The sequence below is a fragment of the Bufo bufo genome, chromosome 8 (assembly GCF_905171765.1).
Source record: "Bufo bufo chromosome 8, aBufBuf1.1, whole genome shotgun sequence".
In the NCBI taxonomy this organism is placed as follows: Eukaryota; Metazoa; Chordata; class Amphibia; order Anura; family Bufonidae; genus Bufo; species Bufo bufo.
The window spans coordinates 72,332,272-72,351,853 of NC_053396.1; positions in this window are offsets into that span (position 1 = coordinate 72,332,272).

The following is a 19,582-nucleotide window of genomic DNA, read 5'->3' on the forward strand; positions in this document are numbered from 1 at the left end:
TCCACCTAACTGAGTCAGAGAAACAAAGGAGGCGTTTATTGGGCCTATGCCTGTACTGCGGACTTAAAGGACATTTAGTATCTGTCTGCCCCTCCCGTACAGTAAAAGGCAGGGTCTAACCAGTGTTGGAGGAGCTGACTTAGACCTTACAGGTAGATCCTCCAAGACCAAGATTACTGTTCCGGCTACTATCCATTTATCTTCTAAGCTTGTTTTCAGTGAGGCTTTTGTGGATTCCGGAGCTGCGGGTATATTCTTGGACTACACTTTTGCAACAAAGAACAACATCCCGTTTGTTCCTAAGTCCAGACCCCTGAACATTACCACCCTGAATGGACAGCCCTTGGGAGATGGTATTGTGAAATTCGAGACTACGACAATTACCCTGCAGGTAGGCCTCCTCCACAAAGAGGAAGTTGTCTTGTCTCTTATTGATTCTCCGCTTCTGCCTATCATCCTTGGTTACCCATGGTTACAACTTCACAACCCCTCTTTTGATTGGGAAAATGGAGAACTAACCTCCTGGGGACCGTCCTGTCGCCTTTGCTGTTTGTCTCAACCCAAAAGACTTTCTGCTTGCATGTTGGCTCCTGTGACTATCCCACCTACCTTGCCTCGTGAATACCATGACTTTGCAGACGTATTTTGCAAACAAAAGGCAGAGGTGTTACCCCCACATCGTCCTTTTGACTGTACAATTAAATTGATTCCCGGAGCACCTCTTCCCAAAGGAAAGACCTCTCTGCCCGAACAAAACTCTATGGAGGAATACGTAAGAGACAACTTGGAAAGAGGTTTTATCCGACCCTCTTCTTCTCCAGTAGGAGCAGGTTTCTTCTTCGTTGAAAAGAAAGATGGGGGCCTTCGACCATGCATAGACTATCGGGGGTTAAATCAAATCACCGTAAAGGACTCCTACCCTTTGCCACTCATTCTTGAACTATTTGATCTACTTAAGGGGGCTGTTATTTTCTCCAAGCTAGACCTACGAGGGGCTTATAACCTGATTCGAATTAATGAGGGGGACGAGTGGAAGACAGCATTCAACACTCGTAATGGACACTTTGAATATTTGGTCATGCCATTTGGCTTGTGTAACGCACCTGCTGTCTTTCAACGTTTCATGAATGAAATTTTTCATGATTTCAGCAACCGTTTTGTGATCATCTACTTGGACGACATTTTAATCTTTTCCAAGACTCTTCCAGAGCACATCTCGCATGTGAAACAGGTATTACAACGGCTTAGAGAAAACCATCTTTATGCAAAAATCGAGAAATGCAGTTTCCATCAAAGCTGTATTCCTTTCCTTGGGTACATCATAAGTGCTGACGGTTTCCAAATGGACCCTCAAAAACTTTCCGCTGTCTTGCAATGGCCCCAACCGACCACTTTAAGAGGACTCCAAAGCTTTTTAGGATTTGCAAATTACTACAGACGCTTCATTAAGAGTTTTGCCTCCATTGCGGCACCCCTTACTGCCATGACTAAGAAGGGTACAAATTGCAAGGCGTGGTCTTCAGAAGCAAAATCAGCTTTCCAGCGATTAAAGGACATGTTCAGTAAAGCTCCAATCCTTCAGCATCCAAATCCTGACCTCCAGTACATTGTTGAGGTTGATGCCTCTGAGGTTGGAGCAGGTGCCGTACTCTCCCAGAGACAGCCAAAGTCTGGTAGAATCCATCCAGTAGCTTTTTTCTCTAGAAAGTTTTCTCCGGCAGAGATGAATTATGATGTTGGGAATCGAGAACTACTGGCCATAAAATTGGCATTGTCTGAATGGCGACACCTTCTGGAAGGGGCTTCCAAACCTTTTACTATCCTCACTGACCATAAAAACCTACTGTATCTTCAGACTGCTAGACGTCTGAACTCACGTCAGGCTCGATGGGCTCTGTTTTTCTCCCGTTTTAATTTTGTCCTTTCTTACGTTCCAGGGCATAGAAACAAAAAAGCCGATGCTCTTTCCAGACAGTTCGCTTCCTCTGAAGAAGATCAACCAGCCGAGCAGTATATAATCCCACCTCACAAAATTGTCGCACAGATCTCTACGGCCCTTTCCCAACAGCTACAAGAAACCCAGAATCGTGTTCCCCAGGGCTTGAAGATACCACCAGGTCGCCTGTACGTAGCCCCTAGTCTCAGAAAACCTATACTCCTCTGGGCACATGATGGCGTGTTATCCGGTCATCCTGGTGTCACCATCACTCTTAAGACCTTGCAGCGTCATGTCTGGTGGCCTCGTATGAAAAAGGATGTTACTGACTATGTGGCTGCCTGCCCAACTTGTGCTGCTAATAAAGTACCCCGCACATTACCTGCTGGACTGTTACATCCACTTCCGGCACCTCGCCAGCCTTGGACCCATTTGACCTTGGACTTCATTGTAGACTTACCCAAGTCCGAGGGCATGACTGCTATATGGGTCACAGTGGATCGCTTTTCCAAAATGGCTCATTTTGTGCCGATTCCGGGATTACCTACAGCGAAAGCACTGTCCACTCTTTTCCTTTCCCATATTGTAAGACATCATGGCATACCTACCAATGTCATCTCAGACCGCGGATCCCAGTTCGTTTCCCGATTCTGGAGAGCGTTCTGCAAGAAACTGGGAGTAACGCTCTCACTCTCTACCTCACATCACCCTCAAACTGATGGTCAAACCGAACCCATGAACCAGACCCTAGAAACCTACCTTCGACATTATGTCAATGCCTTACACTCCAACTGGTCTGAGTATTTGCCTTTAGCTGAGTTCGCCCTAAATTCCCGTTGGCACAGTGCTCTTCATACCACACCATTCTACGCAGCCCTAGGCTATCACCCTCAGACTTTTCCCCTACTTCAGCCTTCTTCTGGTGTACCAGCAGCAGATCAGCGGGTGAAAAATATTCTACTACATTGGAAGAAGATTCGTTTATTACTACGGAAGTCAGCAGGCAAGTACAGGCTTTTTTCCAACAGACGAAGACGCCATATACCTCCATATGTGGTGGGGGACAGAGTTTGGCTATCAACCAAGTATGTGAGACTGAAATAACCTTCTACTAAATTGGGCCCTCGATTCATTGGTCCTTACAGGATCATTGCTCGAGTTGGACCAGTTTCCTATCGCTTAAGATTACCTCCTTCTCTCCGGATACATCCCGTGTTCCATGTTTCACTCCTCAAAAAAGCTATTTTCAACCGCTACTCCAGATCACAACAGCTACCTCCTCCTGTTCTTGTTGATGGACAAAATGAGTTTGAAGTCTCCAAGATTCTTGATTCCAGAAGACAGGGCCGTGGCCTTCGGTATCTAGTTCATTGGAAGGGGTATCCTGTAACAGACCGCTCCTGGGTTCCAGCCAAAGATCTGCATGCCCCTTCTCTTATACGAGACTTCCATACCTCGTTTCCCACTAAGCCCCGCTAGGCCCCCAGAGGGGTCCCTGTCATGACCCGGGTTGTATTTGAACCGGGATCTTCCTGGTCTCTTAAACCATAGCCTTACCTGTTGTGCTACAGAAGAGATCTAGACTTTGGGAATGTCCTTACTGTGTTCAACACTACATCATACTCTCTAGCCCCACCTGCTGCCAGCTGTGGACAATTCTCAATCTGGACAGCCTTTAAATAGGAAGTGAGGTCATCACTCAGTGCCCGTTTATTTGGATTTCTTCCCTGGGTGTTTTGACTTCAGTGATTTTCCTTGTATTGAACTCCTGCCTGATATCCTGACTATTCTACTGCCTGCTGATTTTGTACCTTGCCGCCAGATCGTGAATGACCTTAGCCTGCCTGACTCTTCTCCGGATTTTGATTGTGAACTATTTGCCTGACGACGCTTTGCCTGGATCTCAAGCACACTACTTCCACTTCGGACACTACCTTTTACAGGTACCTTACACCCGGAGATGGAAAAAGATGCTTGGTCGGTCCTCCTACTTCAAATTTTGGGCACTGCGCGTGCAATCTAATGTGCCATAAGATATCAGTGGTGTGTTAAGTAGTACTATTCTTATCAGTTTAATCCCTGTTACGTCCCATATCAGGGGACGTGTATGTGGAATCGATTTTAGGAATCGGGAGATGGAAAAAGATGCTTGGTTGGTCCTCTTAATTCCAATTTGGGGCACTGCGTGTGCGCTGTGTAATATGCTGTGCAATCCCAATATGTGTGGTGTGTTAAGTAGTACTATTCTTATCAGTTTAATCCCTGTTACGTCCCCTTTTAGTGGACGTGTATGTGGAATCGATTTTAGGAACCGGGAGATGGAAAAAGATGCTTGGTCGGTCCTCCTACTTCCAATTTGGGGCACTGAGCATGCAATCTAATGTGCCACCAGATATGAGTGGTGTGTTAAGTAGTGCTATTATTATCAGTTTAATCCCTGTTATGTCCCCTATCAGGGGACGTGTATCTGGAATCGATTTTAGGAACTGGGAAATGGAAAAAGATGCTTGGTTGGTAGTCCTACTTCCAATTTGGGGCACTACGCGTGCAATCTAATGTGCCACCAGATATGATTGGTGTGTTAAGTAGTACAATTCTTATCAGTTTAATCCCTGTTACGTCCCTTATCATGGGACGAGTATGTGGAATTGATTTTAGGACCCGGGAGATGTAAAAAGATGCTTGGTCGTTCCTCCTACTTCCAATTTGGGGCACTGCGCGTGCGCTGTGTACTGTACTGTGCAATCCCAATATGTGTGGTGTGTTAAGTAGTACTATTCTGATCAGTTTAATCCCTGTTACGTCCCCTATCAAGGGACGTGTATGTGGAATTGATTTTAGGAACCGGGAGATGGAAAAAGATGCTTGGTCGGTCCTCCTACTTCAAATTTGGGGCATTGCACGTGCATTCTAATGTGCCACCAGATATGAGTGGTGTGTTAAGTAGTACTATTCTTATCAGTTTAATCCCTGTTATGTCCCTTATCAGGGGACGTGTATATGGAAACGATTTTAGGAATCGGGAGATGGAAAAAAATGCTTGGTTGGTCCTCTTAATTCCAATTTAGGGCACTGTGCGTGCGCTGTGTAATTGTAACGGACCGTTTGGTCGCTGTACTGGGACATGCGTTGCCTTTAAATTGTAGAATCCAAAGAAATGGTGTCCCCTGTAGCTGTCCTTCTGGCTGTAGGAAGGATCCCGCTGCTTGCCACCAATGTAACGGACCGTTTCAGCAGACAAGGGGTTAAAATCCGTTTAGGCGATAAGCCCCTTTCTGAGAGACAGGCACAGCTACTGCAGGATACACCAAACTCCCGAACTGGATACAAAGTAGCACTCCAAACTGGAACCTCACGAATAGCTGCTAGCAGACGAACAGGAATCAGCTTACACTTCTGGCAATCGGTCTTCTAACAGCATACAGCGAATCCCCCCAATAACGAGACAAGGCTCCGTGTTGAGGGTCAAGCAGTGGTCTGACTGTACTTCACGTACAGCCTCTTTTATTCATAAACCACAAACATAGTACTGCCCACAGGGGTTTGAAATACAACCAATCAGTAATTTACAACACATACAATGTAACTACAGCAACCAATCATTCACGCCCCCAGAGGACCAGAATGAAGACTGTGACATAGGACAAATACAACATATCCCCACAATGCATCATGGTCTCCTCCTCCCTGTCCCGGAGACAATCTGAGGAGCAATCCAATTATCTCTGAGGACAAAGGGAGATCGCCAATACACATGTGAGGACAACAGAACAGACATCACCATTTAAACACACAATGGGACAATGGCACAATAGAAAGACACCCAGCATTTTCCTCCCAAGCTGACAAGTTACACTTATTATAAATTGTTACAACTTTGTGAGTTTACATTGGCCATACATATAACTTACATCAATTTAAACAGTATAACTTGGGGACAAACCTATCCAAAATTCACTTGAATCGGTTCAGGGGTTTAAAAGTTAGTATATGGCCCATAATCCTGGGGCAAGAGGCCAGCAGCCAGTCCTCTCCAAAACCCAGTGGCGAGGTCGGTTTCGCCACAGTAATGTACTATGCAGTCCCAATATGTGTGGTGTGTTAAGTAGTACTATTCTTATCAGTTTAATCCCTGTTACGTCCCCTATCAGGGGACGTGTATGTGGAATTTTTATTTACTAACCCGGAGATGGAAAAAGATGCTTGGTCGGTCCTCCTACTTCAAATTTTGTGCACTGCGCGTGCAATCTAATGTGCCACCAGATATCAGTGGTGTGTTAAGTAGTACTATTCTTATCAGTGTAATCCCTGTTACGTCCCATATCAGGGGACATGTATGTGGAATCGATTTTAGGAATCGGGAGATGGAAAAAGATGCTTGGTCGGTCCTCCTACTTCCAATTTGGGGCACTGCGCATGCAATCTAATGTGCCACCAGATATGAGTGGTGTGTTAAGAAGTACTATTCTTATCAGTTTAATCCCTGTTACGTCCCTTATCAGGGGCTGTGTATGTGGAATTGATTTTAGGAACTGGGAGATGGAAAAAGATGCTTGGTCGGTCCTCCTACTTCAAATTCGGGGCACTGCGTGTGCAATCTAATGTGCCACCAGATATGTGTGGTGTGTTAAGTAGTACTATTGTCACAGTCATTACCGCTGGCTGTGACCTTCTGTCTATGCTCTCGCTGCAGCTCCGTTCCTCTGTATTTGTGGTTCTGTATGGGTTAACTCCCCTGTATTCCTATTAGGAGTTAATCCCTTGTCTGCTCCATGGGTGTGGTCTCTCTGCTGCACCCATGGAACCTGTATATAAGGCTGAGGTTTCCTCAGTTCTGTTTCAGCTCTCCTGGTGTGTGTTGTCTTGTCCTGCTTTGCTCCTGGTTTGTACTCTCTCCCATGCTGCTGACCCATGGGATCTGTGTCTGTGCTCTGTGAGTTTCCCTACTTGTTCATTTGCGTCCTTTTTCCTGTCTTTCTGTTCTGCCAGTTGTGTTTTAGTTACTTTGTGTTTATTCTGATGTCTGTGTTCAGCAAGCCTTTGCAGCTGAGTGGCATGACAAGGCCATGCAGTTTACTACTGGTAGAGCAAGTCCTTCTCTGCTCATTGCCACTCCTGCTTCCTTGCATGAACTCCTGCTTGTGTTATTATTTGCCCTGTTTTGTATTTACCTGTCTGTTATGTTTGCCTATGTGCCGTCGGTACCTTCTGGTACCTGTTGTCCATTCGCTCCTGCTGTCACTGTCTAGGTCACGCTCCAGAGTGGACCCTGGCAACTTTCTGCGGCTAAGTCTAACCCTACCATCTAGGGCTCTAGTGAAAACCAGGAGTTGCTTAGTTATGCCCCTCTGGAGTATTACTAGACAGTGGCGCAGTGGGGGTTTTCTCCCACTGTGCTGACGGTACATAGAGCTCATGTTTTATCTGTGTTGCTTTCCCTGTTTTGTTTGTGCAATAAACTCTTGTGTCTGTACCTGATTTCCGTTTGTTTATTGCATGACGACGCGGTGGTCTCTCCTGGGACCTCCAACTCGTGACAACTATTCTTATCAGTTTAATCCCTGTTACGTCCCCTATCAGGGGACGTGTATGTGGAATTTTTATTTACTAACCGGGAGATGGAAAAAGATGCTTGGTCGGTCCTCCTACTTCAAATTTGGGGCACTGTGTGTGCAATCTAATGTGCCACCAGATATGAGTGGTGTGTTAAGGTGTACTATTCTTATCAGTTTAATCCCTGTTACGTCCCCTATTAGGGGACGTGTTTATGGAATTGATTTTAGGAACCGGGAGATGCTTGGTCGGTCCTCCTACTTCAAATTTGGGGCACTGCGCGTGCGCTGTTTAACCACCTCCGGACCGCCTAACGCAGGATCGCGTTCCGGAGGTGGCAGCCCTGCGCAGAGTCACGCATATATGCCTCATCTCGCGAGACGCGAGATTTCCTGTGAACGCGCGCACACAGGCGCGCGCGCTCACAGGAACGGAAGGTAAGAGAGTTGATCTCCAGCCTGCCAGCGGCGATCGTTCGCTGGCAGGCTGGAGATGTGTTTTTTTTTTTTTTTAACCCCTAACAGGTATATTAGACGCTGTTTTGATAACAGCTTCTAATATACCTGCTACCTGGTCCTCTGGTGGTCCCCTTTGTTTGGATCGACCACCAGAGGACACAGGTAGCTCAGTAAAGTCCCACCAAGCACCACTACACTACACTACACTTCCCCCCCGTCACTTATTAACCCCTTATTAACCCCTTATTAGCCCCTGATCACCCCCCTGTCATTGATTACCCCCCTGTCATTGATCAACCCCCTGTAAAGTTCCATTCAGACGTCCGCATGATTTTTACGGATCCACTGATAGATGGATCGGATCCGCAAAACGCATCCGGACGTCTGAATGAAGCCTTACAGGGGCGTGATCAATGACTGTGGTTATCACCCCATATAGACTCCCTGATCACCCCCCTGTCATTGATTACACCCCTGTCATTGATTACCCCCCTGTAAAGCTCCATTCAGATGTCCGCATGATTTTTACGGATGCACTGATAGATGGATCCGATCCGCAAAACGCATCCGGACGTCTGAATGAAGCCTTACAGGGGCATGATCAATGACTGTGGTGATCACCCCATATAGACTCCCTGATCACCCCCCTGTAAAGCTCCATTCAGATGTCCGCATGATTTTTACGGATGCACTGATAGATGGATCCGATCCGCAAAACGCATCCGGACATCTGAATGAAGCCTTACAGGGGCATGATCAATGACTGTGGTGATCACCCCCCTGTCATTGATTACCCCCCTGTAAAGCTCCATTCAGATGTCCGCATGATTTTTACGGATGCACTGATAGATGGATCGGATCCGCAAAACGCATCCGGACGTCTGAATGAAGCCTTACAGGGGCGTGATCAATGACTGTGGTGATCACCCCATATAGACTCCCTGATCACCCCCCTGTTATTGATTACCCCCCTGTAAAGCTCCATTCAGACGTCCGCATGATTTTTACGGATCCACTGATAGATGGATCGGATCCGCAAAACGCATCCGGACGTCTGAATGAAGCCTTACAGGGGCATGATCAATGACTGTGGTGATCACCCCATATAGACTCCCTGATCACCCCCCTGTCATTGATTACCCCCCTGTAAAGCTCCATTCAGATGTCCGCATGATTTTTACGGATGCACTGATAGATGGATCGGATCCGCAAAACGCATACGGACGTCTGAATGAAGCCTTACACGGGCGTGATCAATGACTGTGGTTATCACCCCATATAGACTCCCTGATCACCCCCCTGTCATTGATCACCCCCCCTGTCATTGATCACCCCCCCTGTCATTGATCACCCCCCCTGTCATTGATCACCCCCCTGTCATTGATCACCCCTCTGTAAGGCTCCATTCAGACATTTTTTTGGCCCAAGTTAGCGGAATTTTTATTTTTTTTTCTTACAAAGTCTCATATTCCACTAACTTGTGTCAAAAAATAAAATCTCACATAAACTCACCATACCCCTCACGGAATCCAAATGCGTAAATTTTTTTAGACATTTATATTCCAGACTTCTTCTCACGCTTTAGGGCCCCTAGAATGCCAGGGCAGTATAAATACCCCACATGTGACCCCATTTCGGAAAAAAGACACCCCCAGGTATTCCGTGAGGGGCATATTGAGTCCATGAAAGATTGAAATTTTTGTCCCAAGTTAGCGGAACGGGAGACTTTGTGAGAAAAAAATGAAAAATATCAATTTCCGCTAACTTGTGCCAAAAAAATTTTTTTTCTATGAACTCGCCATGCCCCTCATTGAATACCTTGGGGTGTCTTCTTTCCAAAATGGGGTCACATGTGGGGTATTTATACTGCCCTGGCATTCTAGGGGCCCCAAAGCGTGAGAAGAAGTCTGGTATCCAAATGTCTAAAAATGGCCTCCTAAAAGGAATTTGGGCACCTTTGCGCATCTAGGCTGCAAAAAAGTGTCACACATCTGGTATCGCCGTACTCAGGAGAAGTTGGGGAATGTGTTTTGGGGTGTCATTTTACATATACCCATGCTGGGTGAGATAAATATCTTGGTCAAATGCCAACTTTGTATAAAAAAATGGGAAAAGTTGTCTTTTGCCAAGATATTTCTCTCACCCAGCAAGGGTATATGTAAAATGACACCCCAAAACACATTCCCAAACTTCTCCTGAATACGGCGATACCAGATGTGTGACACTTTTTTGCAGCCTAGGTGGGCAAAGGGGCCCATATTCCAAAGAGCACCTTTAGGATTTCACAGGTCATTTACCTACTTACCACACATTAGGGCCCCTGGAAAATGCCAGGGCAGTATAACTACCCCAGAAGTGACCCCATTTTGGAAAGAAGACACCCCAAGGTATTCCGTGAGGGGCATGGCGAGTTCCTAGAATTTTTTATTTTTTGTCACAAGTTAGTGGAAAATGCAGATTTTTTTTTTTTTTTCATACAAAGTCTCATATTCCACTAACTTGTGACAAAAAATAAAAACTTCCATGAACTCACTATGCCCATCAGCGAATACCTTGGGGTCTCTTCTTTCCAAAATGGGGTCACTTGTGGGGTAGTTATACTGCCCTGGCATTCTAGGGGCCCAAATGTGTGGTAAGGAGTTTGAAATCAAATTCTGTAAAAAATGACCTGTGAAATCCGAAAGGTGCTCTTTGGAATATGGGCCCCTTTGCCCACCTAGGCTGCAAAAAAGTGTCACACATCTGGTATCTCCGTACTCAGGAGAAGGTGGGGAATGTGTTTTGGGGTGTCATTTTACATATACCCCTGCTGGGTGAGAGAAATATCTTGGCAAAAGAGAACTTTTCCCATTTTTTTATACAAAGTTGGCATTTGACCAAGATATTTATATCACACAGCATGGGTATATGTAAAATGACACCCCAAAACACATTCCCCACCTTCTCCTAAGTACGGCAATACCAGATGTGTGACACTTTTTTGCAGCCTAGGTGGGCAAAGGGGCCCATATTCCAAAGAGCACCTTTCGGATTTCACGGGTCATTTTTTACAGAATTTGATTTCAAACTCCTTACCACACATTAGGGCCCCTAGAATGCCAGGGCTGTATAACTACCCCACAAGTGACCCCATTTTGGAAAGAAGAGACCCCAAGGTATTCGCTGATGGGCATAGTGAGTTCATAGAAGTTTTTATTTTTTGTCACAAGTTAGTGGAATATGAGACTTTGTAAGAAAAAAAAAAAAATCATCATTTTCCGCTAACTTGTGACAAAAAATAAAAAGTTCTATGAACTCACTATGCCCATCAGCGAATACCTTAGGGTGTGTACTTTCCGAAATGGGGTCATTTGTGGGGTGTTTGTACTGTCTGGCCATTGTAGAACCTCAGGAAACATGACAGGTGCTCAGAAAGTCAGAGCTGCTTCAAAAAGCGGAAATTCACATTTTTGTACCATAGTTTGTAAACGCTATAACTTTTACCCAAACCATTTTTTTTTTACCCAAACATTTTTTTTTTATCAAAGACATGTAGAACTATAAATTTAGAGCAAAATTTCTATATGGATCTCGTTTTTGCAAAATTTTACAACTGAAAGTGAAAAATGTCATTTTTTTGCAAAAAAATCGTTAAATTTCGATTAATACCAAAAAAAGTAAAAATGTCAGCAGCAATGAAATACCACCAAATGAAAGCTCTATTAGTGAGAAGAAAAGGAGGTAAAATTCATTTGGGTGGTAATTTGCATGACCGAGCAATAAACGGTGAAAGTAGTGTAGGTCAGAAGTGTAAAAAGTGGCCTAGTCTTTCAGGGTGTTTAAGCACTGGGGGCTGAAGTGGTTAATGTACTGTGCAATCCCAATATGTGTGGTGTGTTAAGTAGTACTATTCTGATCAGTTTAATCACTGTTATGTCCCCTATCAGGGGACGTGTATATGGAATCGTTTTTAGGAACCGGGAGATGGAAAAAGATGCTCGGTCGGTCCTTCTACTCCAAATTCGGGGCACTACGCGTGCGCTGTGTAATGTACAGTGCAATCCCAAATGTGTGGTGTGTTAAGTAGTACTATTCTGATCAGTTTAATCCCTGTTATGTCCCCTATCAGGGGACGTGTATGTGGAATCGATTTTAGGAACCGGGAGATGGAAAAAGATGGTCGGTCCTCCTACTTCCAATTTGGGGCACTGCGCATGCAATCTAATGTGCCACCAGACATGAGTGGTGTGTTAAGTAGATTTTAGACAACCGCAAAGAGCTGTCAATAGTTGACACACTCATGACATAAATTTTATACCTCTATGCGTCAATCTTGGTGTAGTTATGACTGTGCTTGTGTGCACGTTTGGGAGATTGCAGGCGATGGGGGTTTTTCAAAGCCTATGGTCGTGCTAAAGTAGTTCAGTGACAGTTAAGTGACCCAGAAAACAATGATTCTTCAGTGTGGGCCCATTGTTGGCCTAGTAGGCTTTAATGATCACCTTAGATGATCACAAAGAAAATTAATTTTTTTTCTATACAAAATTATCCATCCGATCGCTTTTGGTCTGTTTACAATGAAGCAACGACCTTATCATCTGCGGTGTGCCAATATTGCCATTGCCAACACACTCATAGAGGTAGTCGCTTCATTGTGATACACAAGCCCCTTCACCACGACAAGGTAACGATCACGAAGGGGAATTGACACATGTATGTGCCTTTTTTTTTTTTTGGTTTTTGAAGCCACAGTGCAGCACCAGAGGCCAGAAAAATTAGGCATGTACACATGCCTGAAAAATTAGGTATTGTTGCAGCCGCTGCTGCCAGAAAAATTGATGTTTGTTTCCCAGGCAGAAAGTGCCCTAAAACATTGCGGCTTGAACCCTAGTTGGTGGCAGATAAGTAACGCACGTCATCCGGCATTCAGAGATTAAATACAGCAGCGTATGGACCATTTTTAGCCCAAGGCAGCTCATCTCATCAGGCCTTTTTTAGTCAAATGTATCGCCCACTGTCAGTCCCTTCGGGATCCATCCCTCATTCAACTTAATAAAGGTGAGGTAATCTAGACTTTTTTGACCTAGGCGACTTCTCTTCTCAGTGACAATACTTCCTGCTGCACTGAAGGTCCTTTCTGACAGGACACTTGAAGCGGGGCAGGCCAGAAGTTCTATCGCAAATTGGGATAGCTCAGGCCAAAGGTCAAGCCTGCACACCCAGTAGTCAAGGGGTTCATCACTCCTCAGAGTGTCGATATCTGCAGTTAAGGCGAGGTAGTCTGCTACCTGTCGGTCAAGTCGTTCTCTAAGGGTGGACCCCGAAGGGCTGTGGCGATGCGTAGGACTTAAAAAGCTCCGCATGTCCTCCATCAACAACAAGTCTGTAAAGCGTCCTGTCCTTGCCGGCGTGGTCGTGGGAGGAGGAGGATTACTTTCACCTCTTCCCCTGTTAGATTCCCGTTGTGCTGTGACATCACCCTTATACGCTGTGTAAAGCATACTTTTTAATTTATTTTGGAACTGCTGCATCCTTTCCGACTTGCGTTAATTTGGTAACATTTCAGGCACTTTCTGCTTATACCGAGGGTCTAGTAGCGTGGCCACTCAGTACAGGTCGTTCTCCTTCAGCCTTTTTATACGAGGGTCCCTCAACAGGCACGACAGCATGAAAGACCCCATTTGCACAAGGTTGGATGCCGAGCTACTCATGTCCCGTTCCTCGTCCTCAGTGATCTCACTGAAGGTATGTTCTTCCCCCCCAGCCACGTACAACACCACGGGTACTATATAGGTGACAACGAGCAACCTGGGATGCCTGCTGTGGTTGGTCTTCCTCCTCCTCAAAGCCACATTCCTCTTCAGACTCCTCTTCCTCACAATCCTCTTCCAGCGTTGCCGCAGGTCCAGCAAGCGATGCTGATAAGGCTGTTTCTGGTGGTGATGGTGACCACAACTCTTCCTCTTCACGCTCATCTAAGGCCTGATCCAGCACTCTTCGCAGGGCACACTCCAAGAAGAAAACAAATGGGATGATGTCGCTGATGGTGCCTTCGGTGCGACTGACTAGGTTTGTCACCTCCTCAAAAGGACGCATGAGCCTACAGGCATTGCGCATGAGCGTCCAGTAACCTGGCAAAAAATTTCCCAGCTCCGCAGAGGCTGTCCTAGCACCCCGGTCATACAAATACAAATACTCGTTGACTGCTTTTTCTTGTTGGAGCAGGCGGTCGAACATTAGGAGTGTTGAATTCCAACGTGTCGGGCTGTCGCAAATCAAGGGCCTCACTGGCATGTTGTTTCGCCGCTGAATATCGGAAAAGTGTGCCATGGCCGTGTAGGAACGCCTGAAATGGCCACACACCTTCCTGGCCTGCTTCAGGACGTCCTGTAAGCCTGGGTACTTATGCACAAAGCGTTGTACGATTAGATTACACACATGTGCCATGCACGGCACATGTGTAAACTTGCCCAAATTCAATGCCGCCAACAAATTGCTTCCGCTGTCACACACCACTTTGCCAATCTCCAGTTGGTGCGGAGTCAGCCACTGATCCACCTGTGCGATCAGGGCGGACTGGAGTGCTGGTCCGTTGTGACTCTCTGCTTTCAGGCAAGTCAACCCCAAGACGGCGTGACACTGCCGTATCCGGGATGTGGAATAGCCTCTGGGGAGCTGGGGGAGTGCCGTTGATGTGGAGCAAGATGCAGCAGCAGAAGAGGACTCAGCCAAGGAGGTTATGGAAGAGGATGGAGTAGGAGGAGTAGAGGAGTAGAGGAGTAGAGGAGGTGGCAGCAGGCCTGCTTGCAAGTCATTGCGGTGTCACCAACTCCTCTGCAGAGCCACACATTCCATGCTTGCCAGCCGTCAGCAGGTTTACCCAATGCACAGTGTAGGTGATATACCTGCCCTGACCGTGCTTTGCAGACCAGGTATCAGTGGTCAGATGGACCCTTGCCCCAACACTGTGTGCCAGACATGCCCATTACTTCCTTTTGCACAATCGAGTACAGGTTGGGGATTGCCTTTTGTGCAAAGAAATTTCAGCCGGGTACCTTCCCCTGCGGTGTCCCAATAGCTACAAATTTTTGTAACGCCTCAGACTCCACCAGCTTGTATGGTAAAAGCTGGCGGGCTAAGAGTTCAGACAAGCCAGCTGTCAGACGCCGGGCAAGGGGGTGACTTTGTGACATTGCCTTCTTACGCTCAAACATGTCCTTGACAGACACCTGACTGTGGGCAGATGAGCAGGAACTGCTCAAGGCGAGAGGCGGAGTGGCGGATGGTTGAGAGGGGGCAAGGAGGACAGCAGTGGTTGACGTGGCTGAAGATGCTGGACCAGGAGGAGGATGGCGGCTTTGAGTTTGTGTGCTGCTTGTACTCATGTGTTGATCCCATAGGCGTTTGTGATGTTCGATTATGTGCCTTCGCAAAGCAGTTGTACCTAGGTGGGTGTTGGACTTCCCACGACTCAGTTTCTTTTTGCACAGGTTGCAAATGGCATCGCTGTTGTCAGAGGCAGACAGACAAAAAAAATGCCACACTGCTGAGCTCTGCAATTCTGGTGGTGGCAACACCATGCGTTGATTGCCGTGATGTCTGGCTGACCCCGGGTGCTGATGCATGCTGTCTGACTGTGCCACTAGCTCCTTGCGACGACCTCCCCCTGCTTCCAACTCGTCTCCTCCTCCTCTCTGTCTCCCCATCTGAACTTTCCCCCTGTTCTTTTTATTTTCGTGCGGGCACCCACGGACACATCGTCATCATCAACATCTTCACTTGTATCTGACAACTCAGCAAAGGAAGCAGCAGCGGGTACAACATCGTCATCATCACACCGTACGTCCATTTGTGTAATGCTGCCTGACTGAGACATATGCCTGTTATCTACATCCTCTGGCAATAATGGTTGCGCATCACTCATTTCTTCCAACTGATGTGTAAATAACTCCTCTGACAGATCAAGTGAAGCGGCTGTGGTGCTAGTGTTGGTGGTGGCGGCAAGCGGGCGAGTGGTAACTTGAGAGGTGCCCGAAGCTGAGCTGGATGAGGATGTTGCGTCAAGGTTCAAAGCGGAAGCTGTAGAAGATTGGGTGTCCTGTGTTAGCCAGTCAACTATGTCCTCAGAACTTTTCGAGTTCAGGATATGTGGCCTCTGAACACTGGGCATTATTCTAGGGCCAAAGGAAATCACAGCACCACGACCACAACGGCCCCTGCGGGGTGGCCTGCCTCTGCCTGTCATTTTTTTTAGATTCGTTAAGTTGTACTATGCGTGCAAGCTTCTGTGACACCAGATATGAGTTGCGCTGGTGACACTATGCACTTGCAGCTGGGCGTTAAACACACAAACTCGTGTGAGCAACTGACTGCTATTTATTCACAGTCAAAATTGTTGTTTTTATTTAAATGAAATCGAATGTGACACCAGATATGAGTTGTGCTGAAGTGACACTATGCGCTTGCAGCTGGGCCTTAAACACACAAACACGTGTGTGCCACTGACTGCTATTTATTCACAGTGTACACTCGGTCCCCCATTAGCCGCAGACCTGCTGCTTAGCTTCGGGAACGAGGATCTGTGTTTTACCTCGTTCCCAGGGCGGCTTTACTAGCTGGGTGGCTCCCTGCTCCTAAGTCTGCCTTGAGCGCCGAGCTGATCACTCTGTGCTCGACTGGTTGGTCTGTCGGTCATGTGACGCTGGCCACGTCACATGACCCTCACTCCCCACTATAAATACAGGCAGCCTGCTGGCCACAGGTTGCCTGTTAATTTAGGTTCCACCTGTGATTTGGTCTTTCCTGGCGTACTTACCTCCTGCTGAATTCCTGACGATCCTCTGCCTGCTCCTTGTGTACTTTGCTGTTCTCCTGGTATTCTGACCCCGGCCTCCTCCTGACGATCCTCTGCTGACTCCTTTGGTACTTCACGTCTCTCCTGGTATTTATGACCCCGGCTTCTCCTGACAATTCTCTGCTTGCTCCATTTGAACTTTGTAGCTTTCCTGGTATTGACTCGGTCCGTTCACGTCCTGTTGTTTGTCTGTCTGTCATCCCTGCACTTATTCCAAGTTAGGGATTGCCGTCCAGTTGTCCCCTGTCATTAGGACTCGTGAGGCAAGTAGGCAGGGCCGGGGGTAAGGGTGGAGCGCAGTGGTCACTTCCCTCCCCCCTGTGTGTGTGTGTACGTGACCGTTACAGATTAACAGGCCCAATAACCACTGTATTATGAATCCTCTGGTGACCCTGACTGACCATGTCTCTAATCTGACGCAGATGGTGCAGGAGTTAGGGGAAAAACTCAGTTCTTTTGAGTTAGGGCAAGGTTCTTCCACTCCTCAGGCCTCCAGTCCGCATTTTGAGCCCCAGATTAAGCTCCCAGAACCCTTTTCTGGGGACCGGAAGAAGTTTCTCTCTTTTGAGGAGAATTGCAAACTGTACTTCCGTTTGCGCCCCGTGTCCTCTGGCCCCGAGAGTCAATGCTTTCACATTATCATTTCCCGATTACATGGTGATCCCCAGGACTGGGCGTTCTCTTTACCTGCTGGCGCCAGTTGTTTATCTTCTGTGGAGGGTTTCTTTCAGGCCCTGGGTACCCTCTATGATGAACCAGACAGGGCTCTAGTAGCCGAGAGGGCTCTAAAGGCACTATTTCAGGGCAATCTACCAGCGGAGGATTATTGCACCCAATTCAGAAGGTGGTGTGTCCCCTGAGGATGGAACGAACCAGCCCTGAAGAGTCAGTTCAGGTCAGGTCTGTCTGATAAATTAAAGGATCTTCTGGTCAGTTATCAACTTCCAGAGACCTTAGAGGATATGATGACCCTTGTTGTCCGACTTGACCGACGGGTTAGAGAGAGACGACAGGAACAACAGTTCAATATTTATATTGACAGTTGGAACACCTCTTTCAATTGGTAAATTGTAAAACCCCCTCTGATTGGCTATGCAAATGAGGTAAGCAGGGATTAGTTCAAGAGCTTGGCTGGGAGGTAGATGGGTGTGGCCATTGTCACAGAGATTCAAACCATGACATTACCCCCCCTCCCGGGAAACAGTCCAACAGCCACAGTGGGACCCTCACCGGGTCAACTCGAGAATGTTGGAAAAGTAGTCTTAAGATTCCAGGTCCGTTTGCCGGGATAATCCATCCGCATTCCCGTTTTGAGGCCCTGGCCGATATTGTATGGTGAAATTGTAGGGTTGCAAAGCCAGGCTCCACCTTAGTAATCGGCCATTCTCTCCCGCCACCCAGTTTAGCCATATCATGGGATTGTGGTCCGTCATGACGGTAAAAGAGCGCCTATACACGTAGGGCTGCAAATTCTTTAAAGCCCAGACTAAAGCCAAACATTATTTTTCCACGGCAGCATATCCAACTTCACGGGGTATCAACTTGCGGCTGAAATACGCCACTGAGTGCTCCTTCCCGTCGTCGCCAACTTGACTTAGTACGGCTCCCAGTCCGAACATGGAGCCGTCTGTATGTACGACAAAGCGTTTGTTAGGATCGGGTGCTGCCAGTATGGGAGCTTGTGTTAGGGTGGTTTTCAACTGTTGAAATGCTGTTTCGCACTCCGGGGACTACAGGACCTGTCTAGGGAGATTCTTTTTGGTCAGGTCCGTCAGTGGTTTGGCTATGTCACTATAGTGGGGTACAAACTTTCTGTAGTACCCGGCTGTCCCTAAAAATGCAAGTACCTGGACCTTGGTTCTGGGAACCGGCCAGTTTAGGATGGTCTAGATTTTTGCAGGCTCCGGCCTCTGCTTCCCACATCCCACTCTATGTCCCAAATATTGTACCTCAGACATCTCGATATTACACTTGTCTGGCTTCAGGGTCAGGCCTGCAACTCTGATTCTGTCTAGCACTATGCCCAGGTGTCTGAGATGCTCCTCCCATGTCTGGCTATAGATTTCGATGTCATCAAGATATGCGCATGCAAAATCCTGCAGACCACCGAGGAGTTGATCTATCATTCGTTGGAAGGTAGCCGGAGCATTTTTCATCCCGAATGGCATTATCCGGAACTGGTAAAGGCCAAACGGGGTGATGAAGGCCGACTTTGGAATGGCATCCGCCTCCAGGGGAATCTGCCAGTAGCCCTTACACAGGTCAATAGTCGTCGGATAATGTGTCTGAGCTATTTTGTCCACTCGGGGCATGGGGTAGGTGTCTGTCACAGTACAGTCATTCAGTCGCCTATAGTCCACACAAAATCAGGTCGTGCCATCCTGTTTTGGGACTAATACTACAGGGGAAGTATTAGGGGCTTGCTGATGGTTCGATCACCCCTAACTCAAGCATCTCTCTAATCTCTGCTCTCATCCCACAGCTCCGGGAATCCTATAGGCTGATTGTCTCAGGGGCTTCTGCCCGAGGGTCTCCACCTTGTGCACTGCCAAGTGAGTGTATCCAGGGAGTGTTGAGAACATCTCTTTCCGATCCTGGAGTAATTCCCTGATCTTTTCTTGTTCCTGGGGTCCTAACCCATCTCCTAACTGAACATCTTCCAACCCCCCCGAACGGTTACTGATTGCAGGAAGCTCCAGCATCGGCAGGTATTCAGAGTCCCCGGTGGCAGGAGCGCATATGGCGGCTACTGCCTCAGCCCTCTTGTGATAGGCCTTCATCATATTGAGTGGAATGTCCTCT